Raw genomic sequence first — 19211 nt, 5'->3', positions numbered from 1 at the left:
TGCAAGTGTAGATGTGGAATTTAGATGTTAAAAGAAAATTGTGGTAAAAAAAAACTTTATTTCGATGGTGTTAAAAGAAATTTGTTGTTGAGTCGAACAGTTCACGAACTGTGAACATCTTGTAAATGCGTAATATAACGATGTGCTTTAACAGGGGTGTGCATTAAATCGAAAAAAAAAACCCGAAACCAAAAAATCCGAAGAGCCAACTGGAAAAACCGAACCGTAACAAAAACCGACGGCTTGATTTTATGTTGTAGTAGAAACCGAACTGAACGTACATATTTTTGTTGTTTGGCATAAAATTTTCAAGCTTAAATAGCAAAACTAAAAAACTAAAAGTCTAAAACTGAACCCAAAATGAAAACCGAAAAAATGAAAAACAAAAGACCAAAATAATCGAAACTAAACGGTTTCAAAATTTTGAAAACCGAAGTTTCGATTTTAGCCTAAAATGACTCGAACCTAACCTCATGTTTTAACACGTGGAGAGATGTTAGATAGTTTAGCCCAAATTCAGTTCCGTTAAACCCTAGACTGGGTTCACAAACTACTTGACCCACCGTACTTGAAACCGATACCAGGTGTCAGTGTCAGTCAATTTTAGGTTCGGCGGCGGCGATATCATCATCGTTTGCAAAATGGAGTCAGCGACGCTCAATTCATCGCAGTTCACCACACTTTCCGGTCCACTACGCCGGCCACTGAAATTACACCGAAGCAGCATTAGTTTCAGATCTTCTAACAAGCTGTCTGTCCGTGCATCCGCTATCGGAGGCACCGATTCTAGTAGTAATATCTATTCGTATCGTATTTTTATAACCAGTTTGTTTTATAATAATCGTCGTTTACTCAAATTTGAATTTGCAGCGGTGACTCTGCTTGATTATGGAGCCGGCATTGTTCAAAGTATTAGAAATGCAATTCGTTATCTCGGTCTCGATATCAAAGATGTAAGTAAGATTATGTGCTACCACATTTTTTGTTGCATGCATTGGGCTTGAATTTAGGTTCTACATTTCAGACCGAGTATTATTATTTTCTCATGAATTAGATCAATAAGCACACATACGGAACATCTCGTAGCATATGTAGAACTAAGGCGAATGACCTTTAGCGACTTGTTCGGCAGAAGTTCTGTGTTTGTCTAGGCAAATGAATGAACACGAACAAGGTCTTGTTTCTTCATTTGCGTTCATGAATGTTCGGTGAACTATTTGTTCATGTATGTACTAATAGCACACACACACATGTGTGTGTATATGTTAATACTTTATTTATATTTATATGGATATGAACATGGTGTAAGAAAACTATCCGGTATATGACATTATAGCTATTAATTCAAATATGATCTATTAGAGGTTGTAACACATAAATATACTTTTGTTCCTATAAAACTATATTGTCTGTTTCATTTGCAGACAAAATTTGTACCTCAATTTGTTTAACCTTTAATCGATATAAAATGTAACACGGTTGACCAATTTCATATAATTGGTTGAAGTTGTTTCTTTTAATCCGAAGATAAACGAGGGCTTCGGTTTAAGGCAATATGCTCACAATCAATTTAGGTGGCGTTATAAAACTTCATACACAGTTTTAACAATCCTATATTATCACTGTTGAATAATGCATATTGTGACATGAAGTACACAATATGGTATAGCTTCTTGATCTTGCATACGTTTGTAAATTCTTTTTCTGCACTGCATAATATATCTTTTAGTTATTTAATATTCTCTTTAATCCCCTTTTTCCAGGTTCAAACACCAGAGGACATTTTGAATGCAAAACGTCTTATATTTCCTGGAGTTGGAGCTTTTGCTGCAATGATGGATGTTTTAAACAACAATGGGTAAGTTTTAATATTTAGCATGCTGTATACATTAAATATATGATGATTTCCCAGAAGAAGATAAAGCCCATCTTAATTCATTGTTTTGGGATGGCTGAAGCTCTTCGGGCTTACATTGAGAATGATCGTCCATTTTTAGGCATTTGTCTCGGTCTGCAGCTACTCTTCGAGTCAAGTGAAGAAAACGGGCCTGGTGAGCATTTACTCTTTTATGTTATATTAATAAAGCGAGTATTGTAATAATTATTTTCATCTATTATTGTTTCAGTGAAAGGTCTCGGTGTGATTCCTGGGGTGGTTTGACGTTTTGATTCTTCTAATGGTTGCAGAGTGCCTCATATTGGTTGGAATGCTTTGCAAGTTAACAATGATTCGCTTATTTTGGATGAAGTTGCAAACCGACATGTGTATTTTGTTCATTCTTACCGAGCTGTTCCTGTATGTTATATGCTTGTCTTGTTAAACCTGTAAATCTTCGTTTTTACTGATGATCGATTAAGGGTTGATCGTGTTTTATTATAATTATAGTCAGAAGAAAATGAAGAGTGGATTTCATCCACATGCAATTATGGGATTGATTTTATATCATCTATCAGAAGGGGAAAGTGCACGCAGTTCAATTTCATCCGGAGAAAAGTGGAGGCAAATTTCATAATTCATATTGTGCTTTTAACTTTCACAAATAGTTTGTTTATTAAAGAGTTTAGATTAATTTGACATTTTTTTTACATAATTGACCCTTTGAGATGTTCTCAGATGTTGGTCTTTCAATATTACGAAAGTTCATGTTACCAAATTCTTCAGTAACTAAGGTAGGCTTTAAGCTTTTAAATTTCAAATTTTATATAGTTAAATGTCTCTTTTATCTATTTAAAGACCTAACACGGTCAAGTGAAGAAAACGGGCCTGGTGAGCATTTACTCTTTTATGTTATATTAATAAAGCGAGTATTGTAATAATTATTTTCATCTATTATTGTTTCAGTGAAAGGTCTCGGTGTGATTCCTGGGGTGGTTGGACGTTTTGATTCTTCTAATGGTTGCAGAGTGCCTCATATTGGTTGGAATGCTTTGCAAGTTAACAATGATTCGCTTATTTTGGATGAAGTTGCAAACCGACATGTGTATTTTGTTCATTCTTACCGAGCTGTTCCTGTATGTTATATGCTTGTCTTGTTAAAACTGTAAATCTTCGTTTTTACTGATGATCGATTAAGGGTTGATCGTGTTTTATTATAATTATAGTCAGAAGAAAATGAAGAGTGGATTTCATCCACATGCAATTATGGGATTGATTTTATATCATCTATCAGAAGGGGAAAGTGCACGCAGTTCAATTTCATCCGGAGAAAAGTGGAGGCAAGTTTCATAATTCATATTGTGCTTTTAACTTTCACAAATAGTTTGTTTATTAAAGAGTTTAGATTAATTTGACATTTTTTTTACATAATTGACCCTTTGAGATGTTCTCAGATGTTGGTCTTTCAATATTACGAAAGTTCTTGTTACCAAATTCTTCAGTAACTAAGGTAGGCTTTAAGCATTTAAATTTCAAATTTTATATAGTTATATGTCTCTTTTATCTATTTAAAGACCTAACACGGTAATGTGAAGACAACGGGCCTGGTGAGCATTTACTCTTTTATGTTATATTAATAAAGCGAGTATTGTAATAATTATTTTCATCTATTATTGTTTCAGTGAAAGGTCTCGGTGTGATTCCTGGGGTGGTTGGACGTTTTGATTCTTCTAATGGTTGCAGAGTGCCTCATATTGGTTGGAATGCTTTGCAAGTTAACAATGATTCGCTTATTTTGGATGAAGTTGCAAACCGACATGTGTATTTTGTTCATTCTTACCGAGCTGTTCCTGTATGTTATATGCTTGTCTTGTTAAACCTGTAAATCTTCGTTTTTACTGATGATCGATTAAGGGTTGATCGTGTTTTATTATAATTATAGTCAGAAGAAAATGAAGAGTGGATTTCATCCACATGCGATTATGGGATTGATTTTATATCATCTATCAGAAGGGGAAATGTGCACGCAGTTCAATTTCATCCGGAGAAAAGTGGAGGCAAGTTTCATAATTCATATTGTGCTTTTAACTTTCACAAATAGTTTGTTTATTAAAGAGTTTAGATTAATTTGACATTTTTTTTACATAATTGACCCTTTGAGATGTTCTCAGATGTTGGTCTTTCAATATTACGAAAGTTCTTGTTACCAAATTCTTCAGTAACTAAGGTAGGCTTTAAGCTTTTAAATTTCAAATTTTATATAGTTAAATGTCTCTTTTATCTATTTAAAGACCTAACACGGTAATGTGAAGACAGAAGTCATATGACGGGAAAGCTACAAAGCTTGCAAAGAGGGTGAGTTGTTGTGTATAACATATTTGTAATGATTATCTACACAATTATGTTTAATAGCATGCTTAGATTAAAAGATTAATATATTGACGCTATATATTTGCAGGTTATTGCTTGTTTGGATGTGAGAACAAATGATAATGGTGATCTTGTTGTTACAAAAGGTGATCAATATGATGTGAGAGAACAAACAAACGAGAATGAGGTATCTTGAAGACTTGAACATATTGTATTATTAAAACAGTATACATATTAAAATTATTTTAATTAATATGGTTATATTTTATAGGTGAGGAACCTTGGTAAGCCGGTTGAACTTGCTGGACAGTATTACTTAGATGGTGCTGATGAGGTACTGATTATTATTTTTTGTATTACATATTAGTTTTAATTTATACGAGCTCTAAACTTCTAACAAAAGCTATTAATTTCAGGTTAGCTTTTTAAACATCACCGGTTTTCGTGATTTCCCTCTGGGCGATTTGCCAATGTTGCAGGTATGTTAAAATTAATAACAAGTTATTAGCGATTACAAAAACTAAATTATCAAGTTAGTTATTTAAACAGAGTAAACTTTATGTGGTTTTATGCATAAGAAATAGAGTTTGGTTGTTGTTTGTTTGATAGGTTTTGAAGTACACATCAGAGAATGTGTTTGTACCATTGACAGTTGGCGGTGGTATTCGTGATTTCACTGATGCAAATGGCAGGTAATCATTCTGTCACTTTTTTAGTAGATATTTTCGTGATACATTAATTTTAATAAAATGTTTATATATTTATAGGCATTATTCTAGTTTGGAAGTTGCTTCAGAATATTTCAGATCTGGCGCAGATAAGATTTCTATAGGAAGTGATGCCGTTTATGCTGCAGAAGAGTATTTAAAAACAGGAGTAAGAAACTAATTTTTATTCAAAAAATTCAAAATACATAATATTTGTTTGGTTTATTACAACCTCAGTTTTTACAGTTAAAAATTGGAAAGAGCAGCTTAGAACAAATTTCCAGAGTCTATGGAAATCAGGTAATTGTTTATTTTGCATTTCTTACATTTTATCTGTACTAAATGCCATGTTACAAAATCACACATATTACATTATTACATCCACATATTTGATTTGATATTGATTTTGCAGGCTGTGGTTGTAAGCATTGACCCTCGTAGACAATATTTGACGAGTTCTTATGAGGTTGGATTCAAATCTGTTAAACTAAGAAACTTGGGTAAGTCCGCTTATATTCTTTTTATGCTTTTGATACTATGTGACTTTATTGATATATTATATATAACTTGATGCATCCAACTTACTGATTGTTGCTTTCAGGACCAAATGGTGAAGAGTACGCCTGGTATCAATGCACTGTAAGTTTCCCTTCATTTGCGTTAGATGCATATTAATTATTATTAATAAATAATAATCATATTTTGAAAGCATAAATATAAATAGGTGAATGGTGGAAGAGAGGGTCGTCCGATAGGAGCTTATGAGCTTGCAAAAGCCGTTGAAGAATTGGGAGCTGGAGAAATATTGCTCAATTGTATCGACTGTGACGGTAAAAATTAAATCTTTTAGTTTGTGATGAATGAAAGGAAAGAAATTGTTATTCACATTTTTTTTGTTTTGCTCTGGTTGACTTTTTTAGGTCAAGGAAATGGATTTGATATTGATCTGATAAAACTGATTTCTGATGCTGTGAGCATTCCTGTGATTGCAAGTAGCGGTGCGGGAAAACCCGAGCATTTTTCTGAAGTTTTCTCAGAAACAAATGCTTCTGCAGCTCTTGCTGCTGGAATTTTTCATAGGAAAGAGGTATTTTTCTTATAATTGTTTAATAATCAACATATAAAATGAAAACTAGTTATACAAAATGTCTCACACGCATTATAGTTGTTACTGCTAAGTTTTATAACTAGTTAAGTTATATAATTAAAGCAAATATAAAATTATAGTTTCATAAATTAAATATAGTTTGCTTTTAGCTTAATAAAGAATAATTGGTGTAAATAAATACTCTGTATATAAACAAGCAGTGTTAAAAATTTGGTGCAATTCGAGATGCCTTAAGTCGGCGGGAATAGCAAAACATTTGATTAAATTTTATCGTGGTTAATAATGAACATAAAAATGAAAATTTATTTACACAATTTATATTATTAGTTCAATCTCAGTCAGATCTTTATATTGTTAAATAATTGAACAAAAATATATTCGAAAGTTCAGCAAAATATAAATAAAGTTTTGTTTGTTTGTTTGTTCAAACTTTAAACAAGTGTGCGTTTAATTTAATAGAGAAAATAATAATAATAACTATTGTTAAAACTTTTTGGTGGATCCATTGGAGACACCGGAAGTCTTGATGCTAATAGCAAAGCGCGCGCTTTAGAAAAAATTTTTTTTGACTAGTTGCGTTGACTTTTAACTATATTTGGAATAGTAAACTAATTGTTACTTTTGCTGCAGGTACCGATCCAGTCAGTAAAAGACCATCTGTTGAAGAAAGGCATTGAAGTAAGGATGTAGTCTCCCATGCAACATTAAGAAATAAGATAACTTGTGATTTCTGAAAGTTAAGGTAGTGAGTTCAAACCTTTTTATTTCTTGGCCAACAGTTTTGAGAACTTGTGTTGATACAAAATGTATTTTGTTGTGGAAAAAAGCGATGAAAATAATCTTTTGTTTCTTCCAAGCCAAGGTGGGCTTGGATGGTGCGCCGTTAACTTTTGTACAATGTTTTTAATCGGACCAGATCCTCACCAGTAGATCAGAAATGGTGAGTGTTGCAGATTCCATTATAAGCAAAATGGACTGGAGACAAATGAATCAACTGTTTTTGAATGCCGACCATATGAAATCGGTGAAATCCACTTCGAAACTATTTTTTGTTCCCACGAGCACCTAATTCTAATTCTACATTATAAAACGAGCTTATTTACTCGTGTAGAAGGTAGTACATTTGTTTAAGAGAACTAAGCTCCTCACATTATTTGCTGGCGATGAAACATTGCTTTGGTTCTTTAAGAGAACTAAGCTCCTCATATTAATCAATCAATAACTTTTAGCCTTTTCGTTTTTTAATTTGTAAATGTTAATGAAAATGTGGTTGTGAACTATGTTCTTTGAAGGGATAAATGACCATTATCATGGTGCAAGTCCGGCACCAATCATAATGTGGCACGTCAGCAACCAATAAAATTTTATAAGTAGTGAACTCACAAAACTGCATGCACGCAAACATTCTTATTCATCACAAACGTTACATTAGCTAGATAACATCCCATTACAACGTTGAAGGCAAAAGTCACCGGAAATAAACTCACGGCAACTCTCCTTCGCCTATCCCCACCGGCCCAACCATATCCCCACCGGAAATTTTATTGGTATGGCTGCCAATCCCTCCACCCATACCCGCACTACCCAGTCCGGTACCTAGTCCAATTCCACCACCAATCTCAATGCCGCCCCCATACCGCCACAATACCCTTGATCTCTGCCGTTGCAAAGCCACTACCCGTACCGTACCACCATTTCCAAACCCCTGATCATCTCCAAACGCACCACCACCGTATCCTTGACCAACCCCTCCAGGATATCCGCTGCCAACTCCATCGATGCAATCATTGAAGAACGATAACACAGAAAGAAAAGAAGAAAAGTTGGGAAGGAAAATCCTATTTCATCATAATGGAAAATTACCAATACAAGAAATAAGAAAACTATATATATAGGCAAACATATATGCTACGCATATGTTTTACGCTCATCCCCCCCCCCCCCCCCCCTCAAGTTGAAGGTTGAGAAAACCCCAACTTGCATAACAGAATGAGACCTTGGTAAGCTCTTAGTAAAAATATAAGCAAGCTGATCCTTCGTGTTGGTATGCACCAAAGTGACCAGTCCCTCTTGCTACTTTTCCCGAACAAAATGACAGTCAATTTCAATACGTTTAGTTTGCTCATGAAAAACAAGATTTTTGGCAATATAAATTGCCTCTTGACTATCACATTTAAGTATGACAAGAGTAATGTTAGGAACATTGAACTCCGAGACTAATCTTGTTATGCAAGCAAGTTTAGCAGTCACCCGTCGAAAAGATCGGTACTCGGCTTTAGCTGAGCCGCCAAGAGAAACATAAAAAACACTGACCGATTGATGAGTATTAGGACACGCAGCCCAGTCGAAGTCACAAAAGGCTTGCAGATCAAAAGAAGGATTATTCTTAAAAAAGAAACCTTGAGATAAAGGTCCTTTGTCATATGAGAGGGTTTGAAACGCTGCATTCCGATGAGAAATCCCCAGATCTTGCATGAATTGACTTAGCAACTGGACAGCAAAAGCAAGATCAGCCGAGTATGAGTAAGGTAATTAAGTTTGTCAACAAGCTACCTGTATTGTAAAGGGTCATCAAGAAAAACTCCCTCATGAGCTTGAAGTTGCAAATGATGAGGCAACGGAGAATTTGTGACAGGAAGATTAAAAGTATCAAATTCAGAAAGCATATCTTTAGCAAACTTTTTTTGGCACATGATAACACCTTTAGTAGTGTTAAGGACTTCAATACCAAAAAATTATTGGGGCTTCCAAGATCCTTGATTTTGAAAGTCGAATCCAAGAAATTTTTGAGATCATTGATCTCTTCCAAATTGTTCCCAGTAAGTAATAAGTCATCGACATTGTTAGGGCACGGATTTTCAGTATCCTCAGCAAAGATTATATTCAGGACGAATCCAGGATGCGGTATCCTCTAAGGTAACTGGTATCCTAATTACATTATATAACTAACGCGATGTTTGCTACCTTACATGATTACCAGGTCAAAGTCCGTTGCTTGATCTCCTAAAAACTTGCATTTACTGCTATTGGAGCGTGGCAACTAAGGAAACGTGCTGATTAGAAGGATTAACGGCTAATTGGACTCTTTCTAAAGTTTCCTTAAATAGAGGGCATATTGTTAGACTTTGTTTATTATAAATAGAGCTCTAAACAAATGATCAAACACACACTCTAGCACTCGAGAACTTACTATTACTCGCATTCTTTGTAATCACGATCAAGTTTGAGCTCCACAATTGTAATCACCTTTATTATTAATAAACCGGTGGTGATAGTTTTCACCACCCGGGGTTTTTTGCTTGTTATCCTAAGGATAACGGGTTTTTTCCTCGCAACAAATCCTTGTGTTCAAGTACTTTTACGTTCATTTCATACAAGCACCTAGTCCTGATTATTAATTTGGTTACGAAATCATTGTTGTTAATTTTTGACCAAAACAAATTAGTGCCCACCGTGGGGATAACGGTGCTTTAATCCATTAAATCCTTTTATTTCATTCACCTTCATTCTCTTTACAATGGCCTCACAACCAAAAACCAGTTCAGTCTTTGCTCCAGTGGTCACTACTGCTTTAAGTGTCAACCCGGGACCTCCACCACTGCCGAAAAATTCTCAGCTCAGAGGAGAACTTCCATCATTCACGGGATCTTCTACATAGGTAGACCCGGTTATTTCTAACAATGATATTTTCGCTTTGATGAAACATGTCAAAATGCACATGGAACAGCAAGAGAAGACCAACTCAAGGCTATTCAAGGAGATTGAAGGAATCAAGAAGAAACCAGGGCAGGAGGCCACTCCAATCATGCCTAGGGTCCTTGACTTTGATTCTCCAGGATCTTCCATCCTTCCGAATCCCGGATCCTTGGGGACACAATCAGCAAGGATTCCATCGCAGCAGCAATCAGGATACCGGGGAGCCTTTCCTTCGGTATCCTCGGAGTTACCCGGACCAACGAGGCCAGGGTCCATCAACATGCAGTCTCGCTCAACCGTGCTTGCCCGCATATTCTCATCAGGATCCCCTATGGTGTCCTCGGAAGTGCATGTTGGAGATGACATCCCTATGCAGGCACCGCCTTATCCTTGGGATATCATCAATGGAGGAATTAACCACCCAAGCTCAGGATACCAGAGACCTAACCAAGATCCTAGTAACAATTTACTTAATTCTAATTTATATACTAACCGTGGATCTGTGCAGGACAAGGGGATATCCCCCGATATAGCCAGGGAATTACAGAAGATGAAAGATATGATTTCTAGTATTCCCGGGATAATCCGTCCCATAGCTGAAGTTCAGACGGGCAGTCACAAACTTTCCAGGTTCACTTGGCCCATATGCGACGTGGAGATCCCCAGGAAATTCCAGACGCCCAACATGAAACTTTATGACGGCACTACGGATCCTGAGGAGCATGTAGCTCAATACAGAGAAAGGATGGAGGTCAACCCTATCCCCGCAGAAATCAAAGAAGCCTATCTATGTAAAGGGTTTGGTTCAACACTAACAGGGCCGGCCCTCAAATGGTTATTAAGTATTCCTTCCAATACTATCACTTCCTTTGCTCATTTAATTAACTTGTTTAATAATCAATTCTCTTGTAGTAGATCTTTTGAGAAAATGACAGGTGATTTATATAGAATTGTTCAGCATAACAATGAATCCCTAAGGGATTACATAATTAGATTTAGCAGGGAAGCTTTGGAAATCCCCAACCTTGACATGGCGGCTGCTGTTGAAGCCTTCAAGATGGGACTTAGGAAGGATTCTCCTTTCTACGACGATCTCGTCATGACTCTATGCAGGAATCTAGATGAAGTCAGAAACAGGGTATTAAGATACATTCGACTGGAGGATGACAAGAAGGCTCATGGAAGCTTGGTTATCCCGAAATATGAGTCCACCAACAGGAAGTCAGACTCTCCACAAAAGTTCTTTAGGCTGAAGCCTTACTCCAAGCAGGATAATCCCAAGATCAACGTTGTGGAAGAAGACGAAGACGACGAAGAATATCCTAAAATATCCGAATATTGCTTTAACCATGATATTGGTGGTGTGATTTGTGCCATGCTGGATTTAGGTGACAAGGCTAGATGGCCTAAAAAGAATGAGAAGTCCGGATCAAACAAAGACAAGTCAAAATGGTGTGTGTTCCATGAAGGCTTTGGCCATCGCACTGATGATTGTATAGCACTTCGGAAGGAAATAGGATACCTTCTCAACAAAGGAAACCTAAAAGAACTATTTGGAAGAAATAAGAACAAGAGTCAGAATCCTGTCAAGATACCTGAAAGGGCACCTTCTCCACCACCCGGGGCTAAGGTGGTATCCTTTACCTCGGGAGGATCTGACATCTGTGGGACCTCGTATTCAGCAGCCAAGAAACGTTCTAGAGAGACGAAGATGGACAACGGAGAAAGACCTCTTCGTACTTCCACATTGACAACTCAAAGAATCATATCCTTTGATGAGGAGGATAGATGTGACCTTGTGGATCCCAACCACGACGGTTTGGTAATCACTTTATGTATAGCTAACTGTTTTGTGCACAGGATACTCGTTGATGGAGGAAGCTCTGTAAACATTATCCAGATGGATGCATTGAAGAAAATGGATATCCCAGAAACAGAGATTATCCCGAAATCCTCAGTTCTTGTCAGATTTAGTGGCAAAACCAAGAACACCTTGGGAGAAATCAAACTTCCAATATATATTGAGGGAACTAACTCCCTATAGAAGTTTTTGCGTTATTGACTCTTTATCTTGTTGTAATTTGATTTTAGGCAGGCCCTGGATCCACAGCATGAAGTGTGACATCTGCCCGATCCGACCCGACCCAGGTACCCGTTTCTCTGACCCGATCTCTTTCTTTTATGATTTAATATTTATTTATACTTATATTTTACTTTTAATAATAATATATACTTTTCCTTCCCGCCTCTTTCTCTCTCTTTCTTTCCGCCGTCCCGTCCCTCTCCTTCTCTCTTTCCGCCTTCTTTTCCCTCTTGTCGCCGTCCCGCCCTTAAGCCTTGTTTCCCTCTTTTTCTTCTAACTCTTTGCTTGTCCTTTGTTCCTTCCCGCCTAAGGTTGTCTGCGCAGCTCCACGCGCCAGACCCCTTACAAGGAATCCTGCGTGAAGACCACCTGTTTCAGCGATACGCGAGACGAACTCTTCTCGCAGCGCGCTAAGAATTATAATTCTTCTCGCAGCGCGCGAAGGACGGTAGTTCTTCCCGCGACGCGCTAAGGATTTGTAGTTCTTCTCGCAGCGCGCTAAGAATCGTAGTTCATCCCTCGACGCGCGAAGAATTATAGTTCTTCCCGCGGCGCGCTAGGAATTTTAGTTCCTCCCGCGGCGCGCTAAGAAATGTGATTCTTCCCGCGGCGCGCTTAGAAATGTAGTTCTTTCCGCGACGCGTTAAGGTTGGTTCTGTCTGCCTTCGCGCTCGCGCTCTCTTGACCTTCTGTGTCTGCCTTCGCGCCTTAGCCTTCTCGCGCTGAATCCTTCGAGTTTTCTTCTGTTTAAATCTAGCCGTTTGCTTTTGTGTTGTCTTATCTTTTGAGCTGTTGACCTAATCTGCTTTATGTCTGAAAAGTTACTTTCGGCGCAGCATGCGCACCAACCCCATTGGTTGACAGATAAAGTGACTGACATAATCTTTTGAGATCTGCTTTTGCCATGCTTGACCTGTACCTTTATCTGACCCGCCCATGCTTTTTACTGTTCCCTGTCAGCATTATCTTGCCTCTGCAGCTGCCATATCTTTTGCTTTTGGAATCTTTTGCTTTTTGAGATCTTTCCCCTTTTTCTAGGGATTATGTCTCCTAGGGTTTTCCTATAAATAATAATAATGTTTTAACACTACACACACAAAACACTTAATCTCTCCTGTTCTCTTGCTCCTTGCTCTCTCTGCCGCCTCCTCTCTGCCTCCGTCTTCCTCCCTGTTCTGCCCTGCTTTTCCGGTAATATATATATATATAATAATTTGCTTATTAATTATGCTAACTTATAATCAAGACTTAGAACCAATCATTAAAACAATAATCTTATTTATAGGTTAACTTGTGCTTGTTTAAAGTTGGTTCTTGCTTTATCTTACACCGCATCTTTATCAAGTGAGTAATCTCGTACCTAATCCCTTTTTATTTTTAATGTTTTGGGATGTTCATGTGTTCATACAAACTTAGAGTCTTAAACTGTTTATGAACTTTAGTCGCGCAGTATCCCATGTGTTGAGGACGTAGACTTGGCTGTTTATTTGTATGTATGGATCATTAACCGTCTTGTCGGTCTATTCCGCAGTTTTCATGGTACCATTAGATGAACACGGGAGAACTATCGTTTATGATTTTCTCTTTTGTATACACATGCACAGTTTGTCTTGTTTGTGAGCTCAATTGTGAGCACTGGCAGTCTTATGAATCTTAGAGTTGGTCCCGATCAGATTACACCCTTGTTGAAAACCAGACATACACATGTTGCGCGCAGATTTATTGTTATCTATGTATTGTATTAAACTTGATTTCTCACCAACACGCAAGTGTTTGACGTTTATTTTAACACATGTTCAGGTTTGCAGTAGCTGTTTTGGAGCTTGTGGACACATAGGAAGTTTTCTTTATTTTGGACCTAGATTAAAATGTATCAAGTCAAGTTATTTGCTGTTCGAATATTTTGATTTATAATATATTAATTTATGTTGGCTTATTTATATCTTGTGTTTACCCTGCACCTGCGCGAATGAATGTATTTATTAAATATTGACACCCAATAGTGTCACGAGTAATGAAACAATATGTGGCGTCCCGATGTATAATCCGCCTTTGGTCGGGGTGTTACAGATTGGTATCAGAGCTCGTTGACTTTAGGATAGGTGGTTAGACGTAACGGCCTAGAATACCTAAGAGTCCCTTCTCGCGCATGAGAGAAATCTCATGTTTGCGCGCTTATTGTTAATTACTCGTTGTTTATAAATATGCTCGCGCTTGCGCAGTATATGAATTTATGTTTTATTTCGCGATATTTCGATTTTTGTTGAATTTCGATTTTTATTGATTTTACTTACATATTCGTTTGTTGGGATTGAAAATCCGAAAAGTCATGGTGATACATGAATAGTTGATTTTCAATTTCCATTTACGATTATGTTCTGAGGTTGGAGACTTGAAAAGTCATGGTGATACATGAATTGTCAACCTCCAATACTCATTTTCTTGTATATTTTATATTTTAGATTGAAAAGTCATGGTGATACATGAATCGTCAATCTCCAATACTCATTTGCCCGTATATTTTAAATTGGGAATTCGGAAAGTCATGGTGATGCATGAATTGTCGATTCTCGATTCGAATTTGTTACCTTTATTAAGTCTGCATTAAAGTCATTTCTTTTACTTTAACTTTTGATAGTATCTAACTCTGCGAAACCAAGCTTTATAAAGTTATACTTTGCGATAAAACCAAGATATTAACTAAAATTAAAATTTTTATAGAATGCCTCCGCTATCTCGCCGATTTCAGAGAAGAGAAGCCTCGCGCATGCGTAGACAGCAACGTTCCCAGGAAATGGCCGCCGCAATAGCCCAAGCTTTGAGCTAAAACAATACCAACACCTCCAGTTATAACATTAAGTCCTTTAACGCGGGTAACCCTCCAAAGTTCACAGGTCTTGAAGGAGCCACCGTGATGCTCCAATGGCTTGAGAAAATAGAAAACACTTTCCTCCACACCCAATGCCCCTCAGACAGACGAACCCTATATGCTTCCAGTGTCCTGGAATCCAGAGCGCTTACATGGTGGAATGGAGTAGCTCATGCGCGTGGCGCAGAGGCTGCTTCTAGCATGACATGGGAGGAATTCAAGGAAATTCTTACGCGAGAATTCTGCCCTCCCAACGAAGTTAAGCGCCTGGAGGAGGAATTTTGGAATCTTAAGCAGTACAGCGGTGAAGCGCGCGAGTACGCGACGCGCTTCCATGAACTAAGCCTGCTTGTCCCTCACCTTGTTACCCCTTCCCGCCGAGCCATAGAGAAATTCCTTGGGGGTCTCCCCATGGAAATTCAAGATTCTGTATGGGCCAGAAACCCAGTAACCCTCTCTGACGCCATCGAGTTGGCCGCTGTGCTCAGCGACAACCATGTCAGAGCAGGAACCCTGTTCCTGCGGGGAACAGAAAAGACCAAACTCACCAAGACTGTCACTGAACCAACAGAAACCAAACCTGAACCCTCGAACCGTAACAACCTCAAGCGCAGGCGCAAGGCCTATGCGCTTACCAACCCGCCCATTGTCCAGCAACCCATCTACCAACCCCCAGTTTACGCGCCTAACCCTCTGTCAGCCTACCCAACTCCCCCTGTAGTTCACAACTATGCCCTAACCAATCCAGCACTCCCTGCCCCGCCAACTAAGAAACCTTACACAGGAAACCATCCCTTTTGCCCAACCTGTAGATTTCACCACCCAACCCAAACCCCGTGTCGACTTTGTAACCGATGTGGCCGTACTGGTCACACTGCTGAAAACTGTAGAGTCCTTCCCGCCAATCCAATTGCGCCAACACCACCAGTCTACCCGCAGAACCCACAACCAACCTACCAAAACCCACGACCCAGATCGTGCTTTAACTGCGGTGACCCCAGTCATTTCCGGAACGCGTGCCCGAGACTACAAGTTCAGATTACACAAGCGAATCCGGTAAACCAGATTTCAAACCAAGTAACGCGTGGACGAGCTTTTAACATAACCGCGCACCAAGCGCAAGCGATTAATGACGTAGTTAATGGTACATTTTTGCTTAACGGATTTTATGCTTCTGTACTTTTTGATACTGGCGCCGATCGAAGTTTTATCTCTCGCGCCTTCGAGCAGAAGCTTGCGCGACCGCGCAGCGATTTAAAAGAAAATTTTTCAATTGAATTGGCTAACGGTGAAACTGTTTTAATTAACTCGGTGATTAAAGATTGCACGCTTAACCTTAACGAAAACGATTTTCTGATCGACCTCATCCCCATGCCTCTTGGGAGCTTTGATGTTATTATTGGTATGGACTGGCTCTCGAATAATCGCGCCGAAGTTATTTGCGCCAAGAAGTTGATTCGCATACCTCAAGAAAATGGTGATCTTCATATCTACGGCGAAAAACCCTCCCGCGGTCTTAAGCTTATGTCCTGCGCCGAAGCCCAAAGACTCATGCGGAAGAAGTGTGTTGCATTTTTAGCCCATGTGGTCAAACCTGCTGAAGAGAAGCTTCGCGATATCCCTGTTGTGCGTGATTTCCCTGAAGTTTTTCCTGATGATCTTCCTGGTATCCCTCCCGCTCGTGAAGTCGAGTTCCGTATTGATCTTGTCCCTGGTGCTTCCCCCGTAGCTAAATCTCCTTACCGTCTTGCGCCCGCTGAGATGCAAGAATTGGCAAGCCAACTTCAAGAGTTGACTGCTAAAGGATTCATTCGCCCTAGCTCTTCGCCCTGGGGTGCTCCGGTGTTGTTCGTTAAAAAGAAAGATGGATCGTTCCGCATGTGTATTGATTACCGCGAGTTGAACAAACTCACCATTAAAAACCGGTATCCTTTACCGCGTATTGACGATCTCTTTGATCAACTCCAAGGTGCCTCTTGTTTCTCCAAGATTGATCTCCGCTCTGGCTATCACCAGTTGCGCATCCGCGATGAAGATGTTCCGAAGTCTGCTTTTCGAACTCGTTATGGCCATTTTGAATTCTTGGTCATGTCCTTCGGTTTAACCAACGCACCCACCGTTTTCATGGATCTAATGAATCGGGTGTGTAGGCCTTTCTTGGATAAATTCGTGATTGTGTTTATCGATGATGTTCTGGTGTATTCTAAGACCAAGGCCGAGCACGAGCAACATCTCCGATTGGTGTTGCAAAATCTTAGAGCTGAGCAACTCTATGCTAAGCTTTCCAAGTGTGAATTTTGGTCTGATAAAGTACAGTTTCTTGGTCATGTTGTAAACAAGATGGGTATTCATGTCGACCCATCCAAAATTGAAGCAATCAAGAACTGGATTACGCCATCCTCTCCTTCCGAGATCCGTTCCTTTCTGGGCTTAGCTGGTTACTACCGGCGATTCATTTCGAACTTCTCGAAGATCGCTTTGCCTTTAACAGCTCTAACGCACAAAGGTAAACCATATATTTGGGGCTCGAAGCAAGAAGAAGCCTTTCTAACGCTCAAGCGTCTGTTGTGTGAAGCTCCTGTTCTTGCGCTACCTGAGGGTAATGATGATTTTGTCGTGTACTGCGATGCCTCCAACCAAGGTCTCGGTTGTGTTCTTATGCAACGAGGCAAGGTTATCGCTTACGCATCAAGGCAACTTAAGGTTCATGAAAAGAATTATACAACTCACGATCTCGAACTTGGTGCAGTTGTTTTTGCCTTGAAGATCTGGAGACACTACCTTTATGGTACTAAGTGTATCCTTTACACTGACCATAAAAGCCTTCAGCATATCTTTGATCAAAAGGAACTCAACATGAGACAACGCCGATGGAACGAACTCATCAGCGATTACGATTGTGAGATCCGGTATCATCCTAGTAAGGCTAATGTGGTAGCCGATGCGCTCAGCCGAAAACCCTGCCAACTTAACTGTATCTTGCCGCGCACCCAGCTTCACTTCGCGCCGATTCAAAGCAACCTTGAATCGCGTATTCGTGACGCGCAGCGCGCATCCATCAGTAATGGTAACCTTCGCGCCGAGTTAGCGTGTGGCGCGGAAGCGCATTTTGTGCTCAATCTGAGTGGAATTCTCTGTTATCTTAATCGCATCTGGATTCCCTTTGATGAGAATCTTCGCGCTGATATCCTGAGTGAAGCGCACAAATCTCGGTATTCTATTCATCCCGGCGCTGATAAGATGTACAAGGATTTGCGCATTACTTATTGGTGGCCCGGTATGAAAAAGGATATTGCTGTGTTCGTAGCTAAATGTCTGACTTGTTCTAAAGTGAAAGCTGAACACCAACGCCCATCTGGTTTGCTCGAACAACCAGAAATTCCTACGTGGAAATGGGAATGTGTAGCGATGGACTTTATTACCAAGTTACCTTTGACAGCAAGCAAACATGATAGCATTTGGGTAATAGTGGATCGTTTGACTAAGTCTGCTCACTTTCTGCCCATTCGTGAAAACTACCGTGTTGAGCAACTCGCGCAGCTTTATGTCAAGGAAATTGTCTGCCGCCATGGTACTCCTTTGAGCATCATATCCGATCGCGATGGCCGTTTTATATCTCGCTTTTGGAAATCTCTCCAATCTGCGCTAGGAACTCGCTTGGACATGAGTACGGCATATCATCCTCAGACTGACGGTCAGTCTGAGCGAACTATTCAAACTCTTGAGGATATGCTCCGATCTTGTGTTCTTGATTTTGGAGGTAATTGGGATTCACACCTGCCTTTGATCGAGTTCTCTTATAATAACAGCTATCATTCCAGTATTGGTATGGCCCCATTTGAAGCACTTTACGGTCGTAAGTGCCGCTCCCCGATTTATTGGAGCGAAGTGGGTGAAACTCAAATCACAGGACCCGAACTTGTTCAAGAGACAACCGATAAAATCGCCAAGATCCGTGATCATCTGCTGACTGCCAGAAGCCGACAGAAGAGTTACGCAGATCGTAGGCGAAAGCCTCTCGAATTTCAAGTTGGTGATCTTGTCCTCAAAGTGTCGCCTTGGAAAGGTGTTGTCCGCTTTGGGAAGAAGGGTAAGCTTGCTCCTCGTTATGTTGGTCCATTCAAGATTCTCGCGCGTGTGGGAAAAGTTGCCTACAGACTTGACCTGCCGCCCGCGCTCAGTAATGTGCATCCAACGTTCCATGTATCCAATCTCAAGAAGTGTTTAGCTAACGAGAACCTTCACATCCCACTTGATGAAGTTCAAGTTGATGAAACTATGCATTTCGTTGAGAAGCCTGTTGAGATTATGGATCGCGAGGTAAAGCAAACCAAGCGCAGTCGTATCCCTATCGTGAAAGTTCGCTGGGAGTCCAAGCGTGGAGCCGAGTTTACATGGGAAAGGGAAGATCAAATGAAGATCAAGTACCCGCACCTGTTCTCTGCGCAACCTTCTTCGAGATAAATTTCGGGACGAAATTTCTTAAAGTAGGGGAGACTGTG

At 39.5% G+C, this 19211-nt stretch overlaps 1 pseudogene across 1 annotated transcript; it reads left to right on the top strand.

Annotated features, from left to right (window-relative positions):
• The first annotated feature begins 596 nt into the window (after positions 1 to 596).
• LOC143569016 (imidazole glycerol phosphate synthase hisHF, chloroplastic-like) lies at positions 597 to 6790 on the top strand (annotated as a pseudogene). Its single transcript, XR_013141661.1, has 19 exons — positions 597 to 789; positions 871 to 953; positions 1764 to 1862; positions 1925 to 2051; positions 2843 to 3012; positions 3819 to 3933; positions 4048 to 4103; positions 4193 to 4231; positions 4335 to 4433; positions 4518 to 4580; positions 4663 to 4725; positions 4856 to 4938; positions 5014 to 5122; positions 5200 to 5253; positions 5366 to 5453; positions 5555 to 5592; positions 5678 to 5783; positions 5874 to 6040; positions 6692 to 6790. The product of XR_013141661.1 is annotated as an imidazole glycerol phosphate synthase hisHF, chloroplastic-like (transcript).
• The last annotated feature ends 12421 nt before the right edge of the window (positions 6791 to 19211 follow it).

Source organism: Bidens hawaiensis, unplaced genomic scaffold (assembly GCF_021521415.1).
Source record: "Bidens hawaiensis isolate Kalapana, Puna unplaced genomic scaffold, B.hawaiensis_p1.1 tig00024293_1, whole genome shotgun sequence".
Lineage (NCBI taxonomy): Eukaryota > Viridiplantae > Streptophyta > Magnoliopsida > Asterales > Asteraceae > Bidens > Bidens hawaiensis.
The sequence above is the reverse complement of the archived record's forward strand: the minus strand, read 5'-3'. Positions and strand labels throughout refer to the sequence as shown.